The sequence below is a fragment of the Saccostrea cucullata genome, unplaced genomic scaffold (assembly GCF_032062105.1).
Source record: "Saccostrea cucullata isolate Sc308-1 unplaced genomic scaffold, CSIRO_AGI_Scuc_v1 ctg1130, whole genome shotgun sequence".
Taxonomy (NCBI): Eukaryota; Metazoa; Mollusca; class Bivalvia; order Ostreida; family Ostreidae; genus Saccostrea; species Saccostrea cuccullata.
The window spans coordinates 590,622-612,536 of record NW_026937409.1 but is presented as its reverse complement, the minus strand read 5'-3'; the positions used below and the strand labels follow the sequence as shown (position 1 = coordinate 612,536).

General features: G+C 32.2%; 1 long non-coding RNA gene across 1 annotated transcript; it reads left to right on the top strand.

Annotated features, from left to right (window-relative positions):
- Positions 1–5,564: 5,564 nt before the first annotated feature.
- Positions 5,565–8,067, top strand: LOC134248146 (uncharacterized). Its single transcript, XR_009987988.1, has 3 exons — positions 5,565–5,747; positions 6,956–7,022; positions 7,618–8,067. It is a non-coding gene; the product is annotated as an uncharacterized LOC134248146 (long non-coding RNA).
- Positions 8,068–21,915: the final 13,848 nt, after the last annotated feature.

Here is a 21,915-nt window from a genome sequence, read left to right as displayed (position 1 = left end):
GCTTTCCGTCTAACAGTTTTGTCTGATAAAACACACGATTATGAAAGCATGCAGACAGACTGAAAGCGCACATTCTGGGATAAACAATGCCTACATTAATAAAGAATCTAATCAGTAACTCACGCATGGTCAATCGTGATTTCCTTTGCTTCCTGTCAAACAGTTTTGTCTGATAAAACACCCGATTATGAAAGCTATACCAGATTTTTTTTTCAAAAAATTTTAATTATGCGATGTTCATTTTTCCATCTTTTTATCAAGAATAACTTTTAATTTAACTACAACAGTATAAAACAAATGTGCAGTGATTGATCGAATTCTTTTATGACGATTTTGACTCAGAATTGACCATGAAAACCCCATATTTGATGTTTGCATCATTTTTCTTCTTTTTTTTTTATGTGATCAGTTTATTTACATTGGCGTACATAATTGTCAATTATTCTTAATTAATTAACTATAATTATGCATTTAAAAAAACAAATGTTTTTTAATTTACATTATCCATTGTGTGTAAACAAAATTTCTACAAAGTAGTTTACAAAGGATTTTTAACTCACACACCCTCCCTTACATCCACTCACACATATCGGATTAAACTGGAATTATACGGAAACAAATTAAGGCTGCTTTTAGAATTCCCTACATCGATTGTTCACCAATCATAAAAAGTAATTATCAAAAGCAAACATATTTAAACACATTTAAATAATATTCAACTCAAAAGAAACATGTCAATTTGATTCAAACATTTTTTTTCCATGAGTCCCATTTTTTATAATAAAAAAAAAAGACAGTTAATTTAGAGTTATTAATTGATACACACATAATTAATTTCAACTTTGAACTGGTAAATAAAGTAATCTTAATTATTCCAATTATTCCAATCATTTACACACTAAGTGACGTTTTCACAGGTATAATATAACGCTCTCTATGAAAATATAAGAAAAACACTAGGCCGTCACAGGTTTTTTGGAAGGGTAGCAGATGAGAGTTTTAAAAGCATCCCCTCTTCTAACCAAGATTTTTTTATTTCGTAAGTTCTTGAGTGTTTTTTTTCATATGGTAATTCTTTCGAAAATTAAGGAAAATAGCTATTCAACATGTTCAAAGCAAAACAAAAATACGGGCTATTAAAGATTTTTGTTTGACTCTATATACAAGTGTATTGAATAACATTCTATTCTCTTTTTCTCCTACTATGTTTAGGTAAATGTATTTACAATGAACTAATCAAACAAACCCATTTCTAATTTTCTAATCAGTCAGAAATATCAAATTACCGATCGTGAATATTAAATTGAAAACATTTTTAATTACTTTAAGGCACCATCAAATTTATTCGATTTACGCAACAATTAAATGATATTGTCTGTAATTATAACGATCTCTTCAAACAATCAATGATGATGCCAATCTATATTATTTGCTCTTTATTCTAGTTTCTGTATTTAAAAATTGTTTCTCTTGAAATGAACGATTGATTTGATGCGTGCAATAATTCAATTGAAGAGCAGGATTTTCTCCATTTGAAGCCAGTATTCTTTGAGCTTAAAAAATATTTCTAAAATCATGTTTTAAAATTGAAAAAAAACCAGTCCGTAATCAGAGATTCAAATACCTCTGAAATTCCAGGGGTGGGATAATGTGCCTAAAGAAAGGAAACATCCCATGTCAAAGTTTTTTTTCCACCATAGGTGTCTCTTGTAGTGATAAGTACAACCGTGTAAGCGATATGGGATATATCACAACAGAAAGATTTTAGACGAAGGCCGCAGATATGTGACAAATTATAGCTTTATTCTTCTTCCTATGCATGGGGTTAGTTGGAAAGGATATATGCTAAGTATCCTACATATAAGTCCTATTCAGTTCAGTTCTTTCTTATCTAAACTCGCTCTCGTACGTGTATTTGGAGATGTTAGGGGAAAGATAATGATTTTATTTTTATGATGACTGCAAAGGAGACATATCTTTCATTAAAGGAGGTATCTCTTTCAACTTAATCTGAAGGGATATCTCTCTTGACGTTGATAAAAAGACGTTTTTTGCGAATTAAAAAGGATACTTAAGGCTGCTCAATAAACAAAGTCTTCGGCACTTGGAAAGAAACAAAAACGCTTTTCAATTATTTAGTTTAAATGATTTCACTTAAATATTCTTTTTTAATTAAAAACATTTTATCCAATTTCTGATTGTTTTTAGAACACATTTTTGAGCATGGCCGTATGGCCCTTCGTATACTGGAATATGGCAGATCCTATGATTTCCTGGACTTGCTTTTTTTCTTTCTGAAAGGTGTTTTTTTAAGTTTGGAAAATGAAACAAGTCAAAGGGTGAAAGATCTGGCGATTACAATGTATTGTTGGTGTGTCAAAACTTCAACTTTCTGTTTAACCCAAAACTCCTTTACTCGTCATGGCGTGTGGGTTTGGACGCTGCCATGAAAAAAATTATTGTGGTGGATTCCTGATTCTGGTTCCTTCCTCTCATAAACATTTCAATTTTTTTGCAAAACTTTTGCTTTCAAGACTCTTCGAGAAATTGAACTGCCTCCCCGAATAAAAATGTGAACAACAAGACCACTAATATTTAAGGAAATGGCATATAAAACTGTCTTTGTACTCTTGCAATTCTTTGATCTTCTCAGACTTTTGCTGTTTTTGTCAAATGCACTTTATTGTAAATTTGTTTTGAGAGTTTAAAGCAATGGATTCAAGTTTCATTATCTGTTTGAATTTCAGACAAACTTAAATAATTACAATTTTAATTAATTGATTAGATATTCTTACTTGATGTCGTTTTCACTCATTTTTCAAAATATAGGTGACCATTGAGTACTAAGCTTTTTTTACTCTCAAATGTTTCTTTAAAACTACCCCCAAAATAATGCATATTAGATTTGCTATGTGTCTTAAGGTCAATCAAACATCATCAGTGATAATTTATTGAATTTTGGCAAACAGTACATTGGTTGTTGTGAGTCCTTGTCGCCAAGGACGTCGACGGTACCAATTTTTGATGCCCATTATCATATTTGCTCATTGAAATCCATGCACCTGCTCATGTATCTATAAAACAGGCATTAATTGCTGTAAATTTCAAATATTTCAATAAATTATTAATATTTCTTTGGGATTCTTTACAAAATTTCCAGCCGCTTTAATGAAGCATTTAATTTCACTCTAGTTTACTGATTCTTTACCATTCATTTTTAATACAGTTTCTCAAATAGCCCTGCATTAAACTGCGTTAAAAATGAATGGTATTTTAATGTAGTTTCTCAAATAGCCCTGCCCCGCGGGGATCCGGGTCAGAATAGGTCCTCAGTACCCCCTTGCTTGTCGTAAAAGGCGACTAAATGGGGCGGTCCTTCGGATGAGACCGTATAAACCGAGGCCCCGTGTCACAGCAGGTGTGGCACGATAAAGATCCCTCCCTACTCAAAGGCCGTAAGTTCCGAGCATAGGCCTAAATTTGCAGCCCTTCACCGGCAATGGTATTGTCTCCATATCAGTGAAATATTCTGGAGAGGGACGTTAAACAGTATACAATCAATCAATCAATCAATCAAATAGCCCTTGTTTTCTAGCTTCTCTGAATGAAAGTATGCGATGAAAAGTGGTCACATAAACTGTTATCAATTCATTAAAGATTCAGTCATGAGAAAAAGTCAAGCTTAATGTCATATGATTTCTCTGTTGTATGTCATAGACATCAGGACATTATTTTTTGAACAGCCCTCGAAGTATCTCTCTAACTTTAAAAAGAAATATCTCTTAAGCGAAAAGAGAGATCTCTTTAGCGAAAAGAGAGATCTCTTTAGTGAAAAGAGATATAAGTTTTGTTTCAAATAAAGTAATCAATTTTGTCCTACACTTGGCACTCAGGGCCATTGAGCAGGGAGGGATCTTTTTTGTGCCAGCACCTACTGCGACACGGGACCTTGCTTTATACGGTCTCATCCAAAGGACTGGTCTCCACGTCCCACAGTGGGATTCAAACCCGCGACGTAAGGATTGACTCCTTACTTCGCGACTCTAGAGCAGACGCTCTAACCACTGCACCATGCGGACGACTAACAGTAATGAAAGAGAAACTTTAGGACTAATGTGCAATAATATATTTGAGAGGTAGTGATTATCAGATGTGGATACTTAAAATTTCCAAGGAATATTTGTAAAATTTTACAAAAATCAACAGCATAAAAACTTCAACTTTAAAGGAAAACAATTCCAGGTTTTTTAATTTCATTAACAACTGCTTTTTCATTTATTTTTAAAATGAAAATGATACTTGTAAATTTACTTACCTTGTCATTGGTCATTTGCAAAATTGTTATTAAAAAATTCTGAAGTTGATATTTAAAAGATGCTCGGGTTTCTGATTAATTTGACAATTTCTAGGTGGTTTTTGGAGACCAGGTCATCAAACAATCTCTTGGAATTCCCAAGGGTACCAATTGCCCCCCCCCATCCCCGTTATTAGCAGACCTATTTATTCATATGAACCAGAAATCGTCCAAAATCCACAGAGTCTGTTCTACGTATGAACAATTTCTTAAACAAGATATATTATTGACAAATAAGTTGATTCAACATGAATATTAGCATTCTCGTATAAAGTCATAATTTAGTTCTACGGTCGATACAATGACTTTGTCAGCAAATACAATTTATCATTAAGTCATGATCAAATGCTGACTAATGTTTTTCATATTTATTGTTACACAATTATTTACAGGTCTGCTAATTTTCAACAGATTAGAGGACAGTACGGAGCTACTCGGAGTCCAAAGTGGTAAATGAGGCACTCATGCATCTTTTTAATATCATATGTTGGGTAATTTGGTGTAGAACTAGAATTGGGTTTTGTAAAGTTAGTTAATAGATGACAATGACTTGAGAAGAAAACTTATGAGTGTCATTCTTACTGAAATGAAATTCCATGATGTCAACTAGCTTGGCCTTAAGACCATGAAGTGAGAAAGAACAGACTTTAGTCAAAATTTCATATCGATATAAATTCCGAAATAATTTTGATAAAAAAATAAAAATTATATGTTTGAGTTGAAGTGTTTTGCATACACCATGTACATGTATTTGTATTTTTTAAATATTGTACATTGAATGAAACGGAAGATATTAAATATCAAAATTTTGACTGTAGACTGTTTTCAGTATATGGTCTTGAGGCCTAGTGTTCAAATTATCTTTTGGAATGGAATATACAGTGCTGCTATCCCACAAGTTGACATGGGATGGGATCGGATAGGATTCAGGATTGAGGATTCACGATAGAAACATATAAAAGTTAATCCAATCCTATCCTATCCTATCCTATCCTGTATCCTACAGCCAATCAGATTCGAGCAAAGGTTCATTCATATATCAGAATAAATTACAAAAACGAAATACGATATAAAATGTTTACAAAAGAAATATTAATAAAATTTCAATAGAAAATAAAACATTTTTTTCTCAAAACACAGATTTACATTATTAACTTCGAGTAACACGGCGTACGATCTAACCGTGAACGATCACCGGAAGATTTGGGAATGTAAACAACGAAGAGTTCAGACATCGAAAGACCGTATTTCTTCAGCTTGTTTGGATGATTTAACCGATTCTTACTTGTGTAAAAGTGTTTTAACATGTTTTCTGTTAAATATGCTCTGTTTGTTTGGATAATTCCACAGGAACCGTCAACAGCGGACTTGAATAGATGATGTGCGAGTTCATGTAAGTATACTACACACTGTGGTGTAGGGTGGTTTCGCGCCGATTACGTGTTCGCTCCGAGTGGTATCGCGCCGGGTGGTTTCGCCCCGTTTATCTACAGGTATCTACAGGTAAGGTATTGGTAGTATACAGAATGGCTTCCCCCGATTACCTATAATTATATAACCCAGTAGGTTGTAATTAATGAACCCCAAGCGCTAATGTCGTGTTATGTTGAATAATTATCCCATTTTGTAGTAACACCTTTTTTGAAGCCATTTTATTTTGTAAGTACCTCTTATAGATATAAATTCTTTAAAACTTCAAAGCTTATATATGATTAACTTTAATGCATCCTAAATAATATACAATTATTCTTCTATGATTTTCACACACAGTACTAGAAATTATTTAAGACATAAGACATAAAAAAATATCTTTTTTAATTTTAGGTCTATTGATATTGAGAATTTTGGGATTAAAAAAAGAAATACTTACCGTTTTTCTGCAATGAAGACAGCTGGCCATGGTGATTTTTTTTGGTAGAATGAAGTTTTTGGAAATACATTTGAAAAGCGCACGACTTGTCTCTCATCATTATTTATAATTAATCTGCTCGTCATTAGTGATCAAACGATAATCAAACGACTATAAGCGGTATCTTCAGTAATATAGCGGCGCGAATCCACGAGGGGCGAAACCACCCGGCGCGAACAAGTAATGGGAGCGAAACCACTCGGCGCGAACACGTAATCGGAGCGAAACCACCCGCATTCCACACTGTACACTGTACATGTTTGCATTTTTATACTTATTAATCCCTCAAAACAATGTTCTCGTGTCTTAAAATATTAACATTTTATTCTATTTAATATAAACAAAAATTACGTGCGGAAAAAAGAACTAGTGTAGACAGAAGGGGGGATAAAATATTTACAAATACCCCCGTTACTCTGTCATATGATTCAATTAGCTATCAATGAGCTCTAAGACTAAAACAATCATATGTATTATGCCTTAATCAGTTTATTAATCTTATTATTTCCTTAATTGTTTCATTTCAGTGTAACTTATAATAAATTAATGTAGAATCATCATGACCATTTCTAATGCTACTGCTGAAATGTTTAATAAGCTCACTCAGCAGTGCACTTACATATTGTACATGTATGTATGATGTATTGTGAGTTATGAAACATAAGTTAATCTTTCAATATTCATCATTACAGTGATGGATTTGCCTGCACTCATGTGTCATCATGCGTCATCACAGTATAAAGGATTTTAATCTAAAAAGTATGTATGATTTTATTTTTATCATGTATTTTTAAATGGTCATTCAACTATAGAAACATAATTATCTGCTTTGAGGTGACATGTCTGCAGTTTCTCGGAACAAGTGATTTTCTTCTTTCAAAAATCTTGAGAGTTAGACTGAAAGAAATATTGAATTTTTCTGGTCATCATGCTGCTGTTACATAGATATTTTCTTCTTCTTTTACATATTCAAATTTCAAGACCAAAAAAAAGAAAACCAAGAAAAAACATTAAATAGATAAATACAAAGAGAAAATAGAGAAAAGTCACTAAAACAAATGTATTCATACTTGTTAGCAAGTTGACAAGATAAAATGAATTATAATGTACAAGTAAATTATCTTAAATAAGATTTTTTTTCTTAATTTAATATGACTGAGGTTGCAGTATAAGATTTTATTTTTCATGATTTCTAAATGCATTATTTTTTTGAGAGAAAAAGGTGAAATTAAAGCCAATTGTACATGAAATGTGAAAGATAATCACAATCAAAAACATTTTAAATGTGTATGAAATGTGTATGACAAAATTTACAATCTACATGCCTATAATTATGTGATTTTTTTTTCTTCAGGAAACCCTGCAGATTTGCAGCTGTGCAGAATGCACTTCATGCCATATGCTGTTAGAGTAAATGATGAAAGATGTTCAAACCAGTGTCAAAGATTCCTAAGACTGAAATCATGGTGCTTTTATTAAGGAGATCAGTGTATGTTTTCTGTGCATTGTTGACATTTGTGGAACTGTTCAGTTTATGACCATCTCTCTGACAATAACTATGACATTTGAATTTCAATTTGAGCGTCGAATAAAAAAGTCAAATTAAATGCATGTAAAACATTATACTACGGTAATAAAAACATTGATAAACTTAAATTTAAACAAAGTTCATGTACATGTATCTGTGATCTTTGAATTAAAATCCATAAATGCTGTACATGGATACTTTTAATGACTTTGTCTCATGGTAATGGAATATTCAATTGTTAAACATTGTTGAGGAATCACCTTGAATAAAAATATTGTGTACTTGATGAAAGTTTTTTTTCTCATTTAAACACTGATAATTTTAAGATCAAATGTCAAGGTCAAATAAAAGGTTTACTCAAGAATGTGTTATACATACTGTGAATTCTTATGCATGTTTATAAGATCTAAGGAATATGTGTGGAGCATATTAATATTTTTCAATCAGACACTGATTAAGATTCAAGATCCAATGCCAAGGTCAAAAACAAACTTTCTTTACTCAAGAATGAATTATAAATACTGTAAATACTGTGAATTCTGAATTTCTCTTGCATGTTTTATAAGATCTTAGGAACATGTGTGACCTCACTACAATATTTATTATTGTTATACTTTCATGTAAATTACTTGAATCTGATTCGTCGAGAAACATTTGATAAAAAGCACTACTACCCGCTGAATAATGACGCCATGCCCTCCTGCGTTGCAACAGTCAACATTGCTTGACAACGGGTGGTATTACAAAAAATAGTGACTGCGCAGAATTTATGCGCGCACGGTTCACTGTAATATGTATTTATATAAAACATTCAGTATAATATAATAAATATTGCATGTAGTTGAGTGTAACATTAAAAATTTTCACCCCTCGAAAACCATTGTCAACCTCGGCTGGGCCTCAGTTGACAATGGTTATCTTGGGGTGAAAATTTTCAATGTTACACTCAACTACATGCAATATTTATATACTGTCAATCTGTCAACCAATATCAAATTTAGAAAATATATTCTATTAAACATAAATTATTAAATTTTCACACATAAAACAAAATAGGAAATTGAAATACATTTGTATGACACTGAGCTGACCATAAACTGAGAAGAAACTGAAGTTAAATGAAAAAAAAACATTTTGATCATCTTGAATTTTATTTAGCAACTATATATTTTGCATGTTTGAAAAATATCACATACGACAAATGATGAACTGAAATTTTAAAAAAGAATAAATTATGAATTTAAATAAAAATCATACATTTAATATTTGATATTATAAAACAATTTCACATTTAAAATGTTTAATATGTGAAAGTCAAAATATTCTAGACCTACATTTTGTTTGGTTTATGGTCTTGTCAGATCTTCTTTTTGAGAATTGCATACAGAAAAACCTGTTATGCAGGCACAGTTAAACTATAGATACATGTACATGCATGTTATTTTCATGGTGCTCAGTTTAGGCAAAAATAAAATTTTACATGAAACATATACTTAAACATTTTTACCGTATAGGCCTATGATTTTTAAAAATAATTAATAATAATACGTCGGACGCAAGTCGCGATCCCGGGTCTCCCGATCATTGTTAGTAGGAAAATTAAAACACTAAGTATATTTTTTCTTTAATTCTTCTGGTAGCCCAATTTCTTTACATATGTTCGCAAAATCAGTACTTGTCCACGTAATTACGACCTGTTTGTTAACATTTATTTTTAACATGGCAATGATAATCGTAAATTTAATTTGTGCGGCGAGTCGGGAATTATGGAATGCCGATCTCGATTATTTTTTTCCATTAAAATTTATAACATTTAAATGAATACCAAAACTATGTCTGATTTTTTTCCTGGTAATTCCTTTTTTTCGTTTTGTCAAATTAATTCCTAAATATTAAAAAACTGAGAGTTGCAGGATAGGATAGGATAGGATTAGACTGAAATCACAGGATAGGATTGTGGATGCAGGATTCACGATAGGATAGGATAGAATTGTCAACTTATAGGATAGCAGCACTGTAGAAAGGTCAACGTGTTATTACTTACAAAGGAACATAATCAGACACTACCCTTCATTCCTGTGTACAGTATTTGATGGTATTTATTGCTAGACCATCTTGCCCCTCTCTATCCCTTTCCTTGTTCGAGCATTATATAACGGACCTGGAGAAATATTTATCCATATGAATTTTTCTTTAAAACATTGATTTACTCACGCGGAACAGCATCAATTTTTTGATATCATCTATCTTCTATTGGATACATGTATAAGGCTGATGGACTTAGTACATAAGTATGATAAGTAAGATAACCTCTTCCTTGATTTCAATTTCGTGACCCCTAGATCAGGGGTCTTGATGTTAGGGCGGGGCTCTAATGAATACAAAGTGAAAATGTATTTATTTTTCGAAAATCCTCTCTGCTCCGGGGCATTCGCCGATAAACAAAGAACATGATGAGGAAGAGGGCATCTATCAATATTATGAAAGATGTTGCCCAGAAATAAGTTGGGGGGAAGGGGGTGGTCTGTTTGTTTGTTGTTTGTTTGCTGCAAAAGTTGAAATAAGCTTCATTCCTTATAATTTAATTTCAAAGTAGACATTGAGACAATTTTTCCATTTTTTCCTTCGGAAAAAGGCTTCAAATATCGCATATTTTAAAAGTTAACCTCAAGCTGAGTAATACGTTTTTGACGTAACTCATTGTGACGTAGACAAGTTTTGTTATATAAAATGGATTAAACCGTTTAACCAAACAAATGACGTGTTACAACTGAAATAAAACTATTATCGAGTAAAGTAAAGGAACCAAAGATGTAATTAACCATAATAGACTTATAGTTGGGGATTTTATGTCCATGGCAAAAAAAAAGGAAGATCAGGAATCAACAAATTAATCAGTACTGGAACCTTCAACGGGATTGTAAACTGGTCCTATTTACTTGTCTTGGTCCAGAATATCCTTATTCTTATTAATCCAAAAAAAAGTCTTAGGACACGATGAAAAATCAATTTCATGGCCTTACTTGTTATCTGGAAAAACATTTAAATGTCATGCATTTTTTTCTTTTGAGGCATAAATTATTTTAAAATCTATGTGACAGAACTATGAAAGTATCTGTTTAGAACAAGAGAACCGAACCTGATAACGCAGTCGTTAAAATAAATGAAATTTGATTTTTTTTAATAATTGAGCATATTTTTTGACAAAGTGTAAAATGGGTTAGACAAAAGTTAAAAAACATAGATAGCCTTCTCCTAATACAATATTTTATGAAATTGCCAAAATGAAATACATGTATATATATATATGTGGTCTACTACTTATACAGAGTAGTAATAGATTGATTGATTGTATACTGTTTTACGCCGAATCGGCAATTTTTCAGCCATATTTCGGCGGCATAGAAAGAAAATAAGAGGGGAATTTAATATCTATCCGGGCAGTAGGTTTACAGGATTAAACAGCAGACATAAAGATGTAATAACACTTTGTTGATCACTTCCAATTTTTCTGAAGAATTCCATGATTTAAGTACCTCTCCGAGATCTCTTTATTTTTGGAGTACACAGCTGCCCCAAAAGTACTTTGCGTTTGGGAATAAGAAAGTCCTTATCTCTTAATAACAATGATTCTGTTAAGGGAGGATAATTATAGTTTTAACATACAATGTTGCCAATTTTTTTCTTTTTGTCATATTTTCTGTTCACAGCTGTATTTTTTGTTGTTTAATTTTGAAACTTTTTTCATGAAACATCGATTCTTGTGTCCTTAAATGTCTAAATTGAAAGAATTAAGACATTCAAGGACAACGTTTTTCTTATTTTTTTTTTGTTTTGTTAAATTTTATGTTTACAATCAACAATTTACTAGAGAATTGGGGGGATGGTAAGGTAGACATTAAGCTGACATCTCTATAATTATCACTTGTTTAAAAAAAATCTACTGCCTTTATGTGGTTGTTAAAGTTGAACTTTTCATCTTCGCTCGATTTTTGTCCTGATACAATTTAATTATCGTTAAATTAATCAGCAAGAAAGCAAACCACATAAAATATATGTATTAATCTAAGTGTGGGCATAAAAAATAAGACTGTGAAATTTATAAATTAACAAGAGGCATGAGAACTCTAACGCTCACCTGAGTAAAATTAAATATTGTCAAGGATTCAAAGCTTAAGGTGTATCAAAAACATAATAAGCTTGTAGATGGAGGTATATGCCCAAAAGCAAAAGAAAAATGTTGATAATGAATAAATGTAATAATCACTGTTAATTGTACCTTGCACCAAATCATAACGTACCGGTATATGTAGACATATTATCTTGTCTTTTCTTGGCCCAATATATCCTTATTATGACTAATCAAAAATATTGTTAGAACACCATGAAAAAATCTATTTCATATTAGCCTTTGAAAGAAAGTTTATTTGACATATTTATTTTAAGCTTACCTAAGCCGAAGACTCAAGTGACTTTTCTGACCAAAATTTGTTCGTTGTCTGTCCTTGTTGTCGTCTTCGTCTTCGTTGGCGTTGTTGTTTTTGTTGTCATTGCATAAAACTTTTTATATTTTCATCTTCTTCTCAAGAATCACTGGGCCAATTTTAACCAAACTTGCCACAAAGTACCCATGGGTGAAGGGAAGTTTGTTCAAATGAAGGGCCACCCCCTCTTCCAGGGGGAGATAATTGTGAATTAGTGAAAAATTAATGGCATCTTTTGAAAATCTTCTTCTCAAGATCCACTGGACCAAGAAAGATGAAATATGTGTGGAAACATCCTCATGTAGTGTAGATTCAATTTTTTTTTCAAACCACGATCCCCGGGGGTAGGATGGGGCCACAATGGGGTGTCAAAGTTAAACATGGGAATACATAGGATTTTTCCAAAAATCTTCTCAAGAAGCACTGGGCCAGGAAAGGTAAAACTCATGTGGAAGCATCCTCATGTTGTGTAGAGTCTTGGGCCTCTTGTCTTTCGATGCATCAATTATTTAAAACTATATACGACAGAACTATGAAAGTAGTTGCTTAGAATTAGATTAACTGTATGCAGTCGTTAAAAATAAAGAAATTTTCTATCCACGTAGTAAGTGAATAGGACTTAACAGAATGCATAAATAAATTTAAATAATTATTATTTTCCCTCTTAATTTCTTCCAATTTCTTAAGAACTTACAGTAAATTCCATGATTTCAGTACATCTTCCAGCTCTCTTTAAGTACATTTGAGATGTGGACAATTTGATTCTTTTGGTTAGCAGTTGTCACACAAGTAAAAGAATGTACATATTTTGCCTTTGGGAATAAGAAAGTCAATATCTTAATAGCGACAATTCTAAAAAAAAAATTAAAAAAAAAACAAAAAAAAACTAGAGGTACTGTGAGCAATGAGCTCACCAAATGATACCCCCGCCTCCCATATGGTTATAATGGCAAAGTCCATGTTTTGCTGTGGACAGGAAACACAAAATATGTATCGGACAAAAAGTAAAATAGGAGATGCACAATGGCAATATGTAATAAAGACTATGTGAAATTTTCATTTAATTTCACTCAGTGGTATAAGAGGAGTTGTGGATAAGAGATGGGTACCCCAAAGCGTAACAGGCAGACGGACGGACGGACATACCGATTACAGTATACTCTCCCACTTTTCAAGCGGGGGTATAACAAGGGTTTGTTATAGTTTTACCATACGTCGGCATTTGCTGGAATTTTTTTTTCTGTCCTGTTTTCTGTTTTCAGATGTATTTTCATTATTATTTTATTTTAATCTCTCGATAATTAAGGAGGTTGGGGGTCAACAAATAAACCATTAGATATAACTTATTCTTGTAGATATGATATCTTAAAGAGACACCGTGACACACAAGGGAGGACATGGACAAACGTAGAATTTGCATGCCACTTGTAAATTTTGTTTTATTCCTGATAGTATAAAGTTTCAGAAAAGTACAGGTTTCAGAACCGACAAATCTATTCTTATGGGGAAAATTATAAGTAAAAATAATTTCATGAATATAATGATTTTCATCTTCCTCCCTATTGTACGCGTGCGCGGAAAAGGTTACCATGGTCTCATGTATCTAAGAATGAATGTAGAAAGGCCAAGAGCTCTGATACAATCTTGTTTGAACATATTTCCCACCTTTGCGTGCTGTCCAGTTAAATGTTGTTTATTAGTTTGAGCTAAAAATAAAATTGGCGAGACCTTGACATACACTAAACCAACGAAACGGTATATACAACTTTTGCTTTTCTGGCACTTAAATTATTCAGTCTTTTCTTGCTTTACAGTGCAGGTTAAGTTCTCATATTTTCGCTATACTCGATCATGATTTTCATAAATCTTTTCTGTACGATACAGATATCTGAAAAGAAACACATGATTTTGACTCATTATGTAACTTTAAGCTGACAGCTGGTCAACTATAATTTGTCAAAAATAAAAATTCATATATACATTTAACTTTTAAAATTTGATCATATTTGTATATATCTCTACATATGTATATGGAAACCTTCTTCTAGAGGAGATAAATATAGTCTAAAAATGGCCACAACAACAACCCAGTCCCCTTTAGCTCTATAATTCAGATGTTGTAGTGTAGAAATTAAGCTGTCATCCCTAAAGTTCTCATATGTTAAAAATCAACTACCCTTATATGGTTAACGTTGTTAATGTTGAAATTAATTTTTTTTTGATTCCAGATATACAATTTCCTTTAGTAGTTAAATGAAGCAGTTAAATTTCATTTGGTAAAAAAATCATTACCCTAATAAGGTTGTTAATGCACGTTAATCAATTCTACATTTTACTGATAATCGCTCAAATGATCAGCTAGAAAATTAACCAGTCAGCTAAAGGCCAACTACATGAATGAATATGAAACTTAGCGTGGTCACAAAGAATGAGGTGATAACTACATAAATTTACTGAATTAACAATAGGCATGAGAACCTTAACACTCACCTGAGTATAATAAAAATGTAAAAGAAATCGATGATTAGGAATCAAAGCATAATCGGTGGTGTATTTTGTTCCAAATTCTTTTTGTTGCAGTATATCCTTATTCTGATTTAACAAAATATAGTGTACATTGTAAGAATACCATGAAAAATCAAATTTATGGCATTACTTGTTCTTTGAGAAAAAAAAATGATTGGTTGATTGTGTGTTGTTTAACGTCCCTCTCGAGAATTTTTCACTCATATGGAGACGCCACCACTTGCCGGTGGAGAGCTACATTTTTCGGCCAATACTCGGTACTCAGGGCCATTGAATAGTGAGAGATCTTTTTCGTGCCGGCACCTACTGCGACACGGGATCTCAATTTATGCAGTCTCATCCGAAGAACCGGTCTCCACGTCGCACAGTGGGTGAGAAAAATGATCATTTTATTAAATTTGTTATACCCCCCGCTTGAAAAGTGGGAGGGTATATAGTAATCGGTATTTCCGTCCGTCCGTCTGTCCGTCCGTCTGTACGTCCGTCCGTCTGTTACGCTTTGGGGTATCCATCTCTTATCCGCAACTCCTCTCAAACCACTGAGGGAAATTTGATGAAACTTTCAGAGAATCTTTATTACATATTGCCATTGTGCACCTCCTATTTTACTTTTTGATCTGACATATATTTTGGATTTTCCAGAGGAAAACATGGATACTGCCATTATATTCATATGGGAGGCGGGGGGTATTATTTAGTGAGCTCATTGCTCACAGTACCTCTAGTTTTTTTATTGCATCCATTATTTAAACTCTTTGTGAACTACGAAAGTATCTGTTTAGAACTGGAGGTACTATATATATGCAATCGTTCAAAGAAAAAAAATCTATCTTGACCGTAAGTTAATATATTATGATATATAAACAACAAAGAAATCCTTTATCTTTCTCAAGGACACCAATTCTGACCTTCCCCTTTCCTTTTAAACTTTCTTACGAAATACCGATCCTTGTCCCTCGGAATATCTTAATTTTTAAAACGTTTTCCTAAGACATTTTGTAAAAAAAACTATTATAGCAACGCTCTATTACTAACTCGATAATTCAGTGTAGGTGTAGATATTAATCAGGCACCCTATAGGTTTTAACTGTTAAATATCTACATGTACTACCCTTATGTGGTTGTTTATGTTGAAATGAATTTGTCCCTATGTTTGATTTTCGCCTTCTACATTTTACTTATCATTATACGTGCTGGTATTCATTTCATCAGCTGAAAAAAATTATCCAGTCGGCAAAAAACCCAACGTCAGGAATATGCATGCAACTTATCGTGGGCATAAAGAATCAGACTGCGATAACTACATAAATTTACTTAATTAACAAGAGGCCTGAGAACCCTAACGCTCACCTGAGTATGATGAAACATTGTAAAGGACCTAAAGGTGCGTTAAAACATAATAAACTGATCGATAGTGGTATATGTCCAAAAGCAAATGAAAAAGGTAGATAAGGATTCTGTATAAAAATCAATTGAACTTTGTACCAATCGTCAAGTAGGCTTTCTTATTTTTTACCTTTGGTTCTTATTCTGACGAAAAAAAAAATATTCTATCACCATAAAAAATCAAAATCATGACCGTATTTGTTCTTATATATTTTCTTTTGATGCATTTATTATTCAAAAATTATATATGAAAGAAAGATGAAAATAATTACTTTGAACTGTATGCAGTCGTTAAAGTAAAGTTAATTTCTATCCAGCAGTAAGTGAATAGGGCTAAACATTCTGCATACATACATGCAAATAAATAATAGAATTCTTTTTCCTATTCATTTCTTCCATCTTTTTTCAGGAAAATCTCAGCTCCATGTTTTAATACCTCTCCGTGATCTCCGTGAACAAGTTGTTGCTGACATGAATTTTTGAGTAAGCAGTTGCCCCAAAAGCAAAAGAACACAATCATGTTTTACCTTTGGGAATAAGAAAGTCCTTACCTCTCAAAAACAACAATTGTGAAAAAGGAGGATAAAAATAGTTTTACCATTTGTCGACATACGCTGGCATTATTTTATGTCATGTTTCCTGTATTTTTATTGTTTCATTTTGTTTTTATAAAACGAATTATCAGTGTATAATAATCAAACAAATCCCCTATCTCTCACAAAGGGCCCCAGGCGATATACAGGGGCGTAGCAACAGGGGGGGGGGGCAGAGTAGCTGGCACTGAGAAAAAGTTAACGTACACCCCCCCACCCCCCACCCCCCGACTTTGGGTTATTTTTCCTTTTTTTTTTTTTTTTTTTTTTTTTTTTTGCTAGTCAACTTTTTCAGGTAAGTAAAAAAAATTTCTCTGGCTGCCCCCCCTCCCCACTTTCAAAACCGATGCTACGCGCCTGAAATATCAACATGTTGTGTCCTTGAAAGTCTAATTATACGTGTTGTTATTCATTTCATCAGCTAGAAAATTGACCACTCAGCGAAAAACGAACCGCGTTAAATATTTAAGCATTGAATTCATATTTTGGGATGTCTTCGGTCCTATAACACACCTGGCCTTGCCGACAAATTGAATACCGCGTGATAATTTGTCGGCACGGCCAGGTGTGTTATAGGACCGAAGACATCCCAAAATATGAATTCAATACTTATTTTTACATTCTTTAATTTTTCCTCTTCATAATTGTTTATTTCGTAATCTTTAATGTGAATTTAGCGCTCTTCAAAACTGGTGTGCTTTTTAGACGTAAGAGTCGTTTGTGACGTTTGTGACGTTGCAAAGTTAGATAACGCAAACGAACATTGCGAGGAAAAAAGTGACTAATTAATATTAAATGCAAATTTTTTGTATTTTTACGTTAATTCAACAGGGTTAATTTTTTAATTAAATTGTATCAAACAATGTACATGTACATTTTGATGTTCAAAAAGTATTTGAAAATGCATATAGTTCCTACTGTGTATTCTAACGCGCGATGACAAGGTTTCGCGTGTGTTATAGAGATTTGAACGTCATGGATTTCTAATAGATTTCATAAAGAATATTACACCGAATGTAAATATTTATGCATATAAGCGTGGGCAAAAAAAAAAAATGAGGATGTGATAACTACATAAATTTACTGAATTAAGAAGGTGCCTAAGGGCGCTAGCAGTCACCTGAGTATAAAAAAAATGTAAAAGATCCTTAGGTATATTAAATCATATTAAACTTATTAGCTGGAGGTATATGCCCAAAAGCAAAGGACAAAGATTATCAGTGGTGTTCCCTGTACTATACCGCATAGTAGATTCTGGTTAATATATATTTTAAAGAAACATTTTTGGCTTGTTCCAATTGCTTCTCTTCATTTAATATTGTAAGCTATTAGAAAACCTTTTGATTGTGCTTAAAGTGAAATGTTTCATGTTAAAAATTGACGTTAGAAATATAATAAACGCTGTTCTACACATTTGCATGACATTTTATCTTAAATTTAAACTTTTAGAATTGTTTTAAAGTAATTAGAATAAAAGTGAAAAATAGTGAGTATTGGAAAATAAATGAATTAAGTAAGCTTATTTTCTCCCCCTTTCACTGAGAGTTGGGAATATTAATTTTGGTCTGCCCGTCCGTCTGTCTGTCTAGCTATGTTTTTGTCTGTTGGTAACACACTCGTTTCTTTGTGATATCTCGAGAAACCTTTGAGCATTTGCAGTGATCGTTTATACATAATTCCCCATGTCCTAAAAAATACATGTATATATTTTGAGGTTAATAGAAAAAATGTAAGTGTAAAATAACAATTCTTTCTGTATGTAAAACATCCGGGCAACACCGTATGAGTGGAAATTTTAGCGAGACGCAAATTTAGCGATTTCTACCTAAGAACTAGCATTTTATTTGTGAGCGAGAAGTAGTTTCCGCGATTTTAAAATAATAACTAAAAAAGCTATTAAATAAAATACGCAATTAATTTTTAGCGATATTCAATTTTAGCTATGTCAGCACCCTCGCTAATGATGCCAAAATTAAATCCTCTCTAAAAATTTTACTTACGGCATTTGAAGAAGCTGATGGATTTTTGTTATGAAGTTTTTTCTCCCTATGGCCCCGTAAGTCCTTCTTAAGGTGTCCGCCCCTATTCTAGATAAGCACAAGCTCTTCTTAATTCCTTAAGAAGGGACACAGATTCGGTAAATTGGCTTGTTTACTGAGATATGCAAAACATTACTTAAACGTTATATACAAAACTCAACAAAAGAGAGAACATGTATATATCAAAAATATTCTTCCTTAATATTTTCTTTATTTTTCGTAATTTTAGTACTTCTTGATAATTTTGTTTTAATTCTGAAATTTGCCCTTGCTCTACCTCACAGCAACTAAAAATTGGAGGGGGGAAGTCAGCATACATGTATAAATGAACATTTAACTATAGCGAAAATCTATACTTAGAAGAATGTGCCCCCCTCTCTCGACCCCTGCACACCCCAGGTGTTCTACAGGCTTTTTTCGTTTCTAGTTAAGCATACATATATTTCAGGATATTCCTTTTTTCAAAATGTACTCTTAAGTTTCGGTAAATATTTTGCATTTTAAAATCTAAATAGGCCTTAGCGTTTTAGAATTTTGTTTTTCATTACTGAATAATAGTAAAATTATAATTAACACATTAGAGGACGTCTTTCATATTTGATTATATTGAATCTAAACACGTTTTCTCAAAATTTTCCAGCCACGAATATAGTTACTGATTTTCAAACAATTAACGGTTTAGTTCGTGATATTAGCGATGATTGTTTTGAAATTGTTAAAATCGTGATATTAGCGATAATTGTTTTAAAATTGTTAAAAAAACCTGGATTTTAAAAAATTCGAAAACAATTTCATTACTTTCGTTTATATATTCTGGAGAGATGTTTGTCTTTTTTTGTTGTCGTTTTCTTGTTTGTTTGTTTGTTTGTTTTTTTTTTGTTTTTTTTGTTTTTTTTTTTTTGCCTTTTGCTTTCGATCAAAACTTAAATTTAGCAATTGATTAGTATAAAACATAATTTTAAATATTGGTTATTTAAATACGAATTTGGGAATGGATCATTCATATGTTTTCGACGAAAGGATATGAATTCTTTTTGTTTTACTTGCTTGCCTTGTCTTTTGTTTTCATTTATATCTACGTTCCTTTTAATAATTTATAATTGTTATTGAAATACTTAATTATACAGAATGAATTTCAGATATAAAAGTTATCCCATTTCTATTTACTTCAAAATTATAGTAACTGAGCAATTGGTCAATATTGTTAACAAGACTTCACATAGAGCATTAGCCTTCACTAACAGGTACATGTAACTCATGCGATTCCTCATCCAGTAACAGAGGTTAATTCTATATTTTCATTTTGAATAGCTAGTTCTTGTAAAACAAAGTGGTAAGGATAATGATCTTATGAAACTACAAATCTATGAACAGCTAGGGCATAAACTTGGATCCTAGCAAAATCCAAAAGTGGCATAGGGCGCTTTGGGGGTAAATACATCCCCTGTTGAACTCGTTATGTTCATCATATCCTACGTTCTTCAAGTTCAAAAATATAATGCCTTCATATGAAAGTGCGAACCATAGAGAATATATAACTGTTTAGCTTTATTTAATAAAAAATGAAAAATGTGGAGATAACGAACAGTTTTTGGGCTCTTAAGTCCATTAAACAATATAAAATAGGAGCGGGGCTAACAGGAACCTTCAAAACATCAGAGGTGGAATCAGGTGCCATGGAGGAGTGCAACTATCGATAAATATTTTGAATAGAATGTCATTCAGTTTAATACAAATAATCGAATAAGACCTTTTCAATCATTCACATTTTTAAAAAAAATGATTGTTGTTCGATAAAGGCTCTTGGTTTGTTCAAATTCCATACAGTTTACATTGGCATTACTGTAAAAGTCATGGTGAAAACCTCGATAGACGTTAAACATGGACAGAAAGTCATTCAGTTTAATATAAATAATCGAATAAGATCTTTTCAATCATTCACATTTATTTTGAAAAAATGACTTTTGGTCGAAAAATGCTATTGGTTGTTCAAATTTCATACTGCCACATCTGTTTCAAGTTTGGATATTTTTACTATGTAGACGTTAGGGGTCGTTAACAGCTTAATCGTCTGACAAACGATGACTTTAGCTTTCACGGCTAAATCGTCTGACAAACGAATGGCCTCAGCTTTCATAGCGTAGGCTTTCTTTATTTTCCGCAGAAGTTGCTAATGATGTTTTTCTTCCCAACTCATCCGCTATTCGGGAGCTTTCTCTAGGAATGATCCATTTTTGGAGCAAAGCTTGTTGCTCAGAGATAGATTGATGTTGCAGAGATTTCGGCTTCCCCGTTTAGGGTCGGAATTCTATTATCGATATGATGACCTTGTTGGGAAGTGTAGTTCTAGTCTGATCCCGTCTTTGATGTTTCTAGGGGACAATGTTTTGTTTTGTTTTTTACCCTCTTCACATGTTTGATTGTTTATACCCTCTTTACATGTTTGTGTTGTTTGGGGATACAACACTTCTTATATTTTTTTAATTCAATTAATATTTGTCTCAAGAATAATGTTTTGAATAACAATACCGATTTATATGAAAAGGTTTTCTAGATGGATGCATTTTTACTTTACAAACTCAGAAAATATTGTGATTTTCTGGTTTAGAAAGAGACACTTCATCCTGTTTTTTGAAAAAATGAGACAAGTTTGGTTGTAATATCATTTCAAAATATACCTCATTTAAAAAAAAAATCTTGATTTTTTCTATTCTTCATTTTCAATTTTCTTCACATCATAACAAGACATAATAATTTTCATTTCCGAGAAAGTAAGCAAGGTTTCATACTTAAAATGGGTAATATTGGAGCAGAGGCATTTCACCTTAAGTTGCCTGAATCATTTATATTCAAAGATGTACTTTTTTATTCATGTAATTTGAAAACAAGGTACATGTATTTAAAGTATTTAAAGTAAACTGGTTATATAACATCATTTATGCAACAAAATTGATATTATATTGAGTGAATTAAATCAAATAATAGTTTATTTTATAGCTTGTTTAAATGCTGCAGTAAGTATAATCAATTGAATTAAATTCTTTATAAATTGAAATTTATTAAATACGAGAATTCATTTATTGGATCCTGTTATAT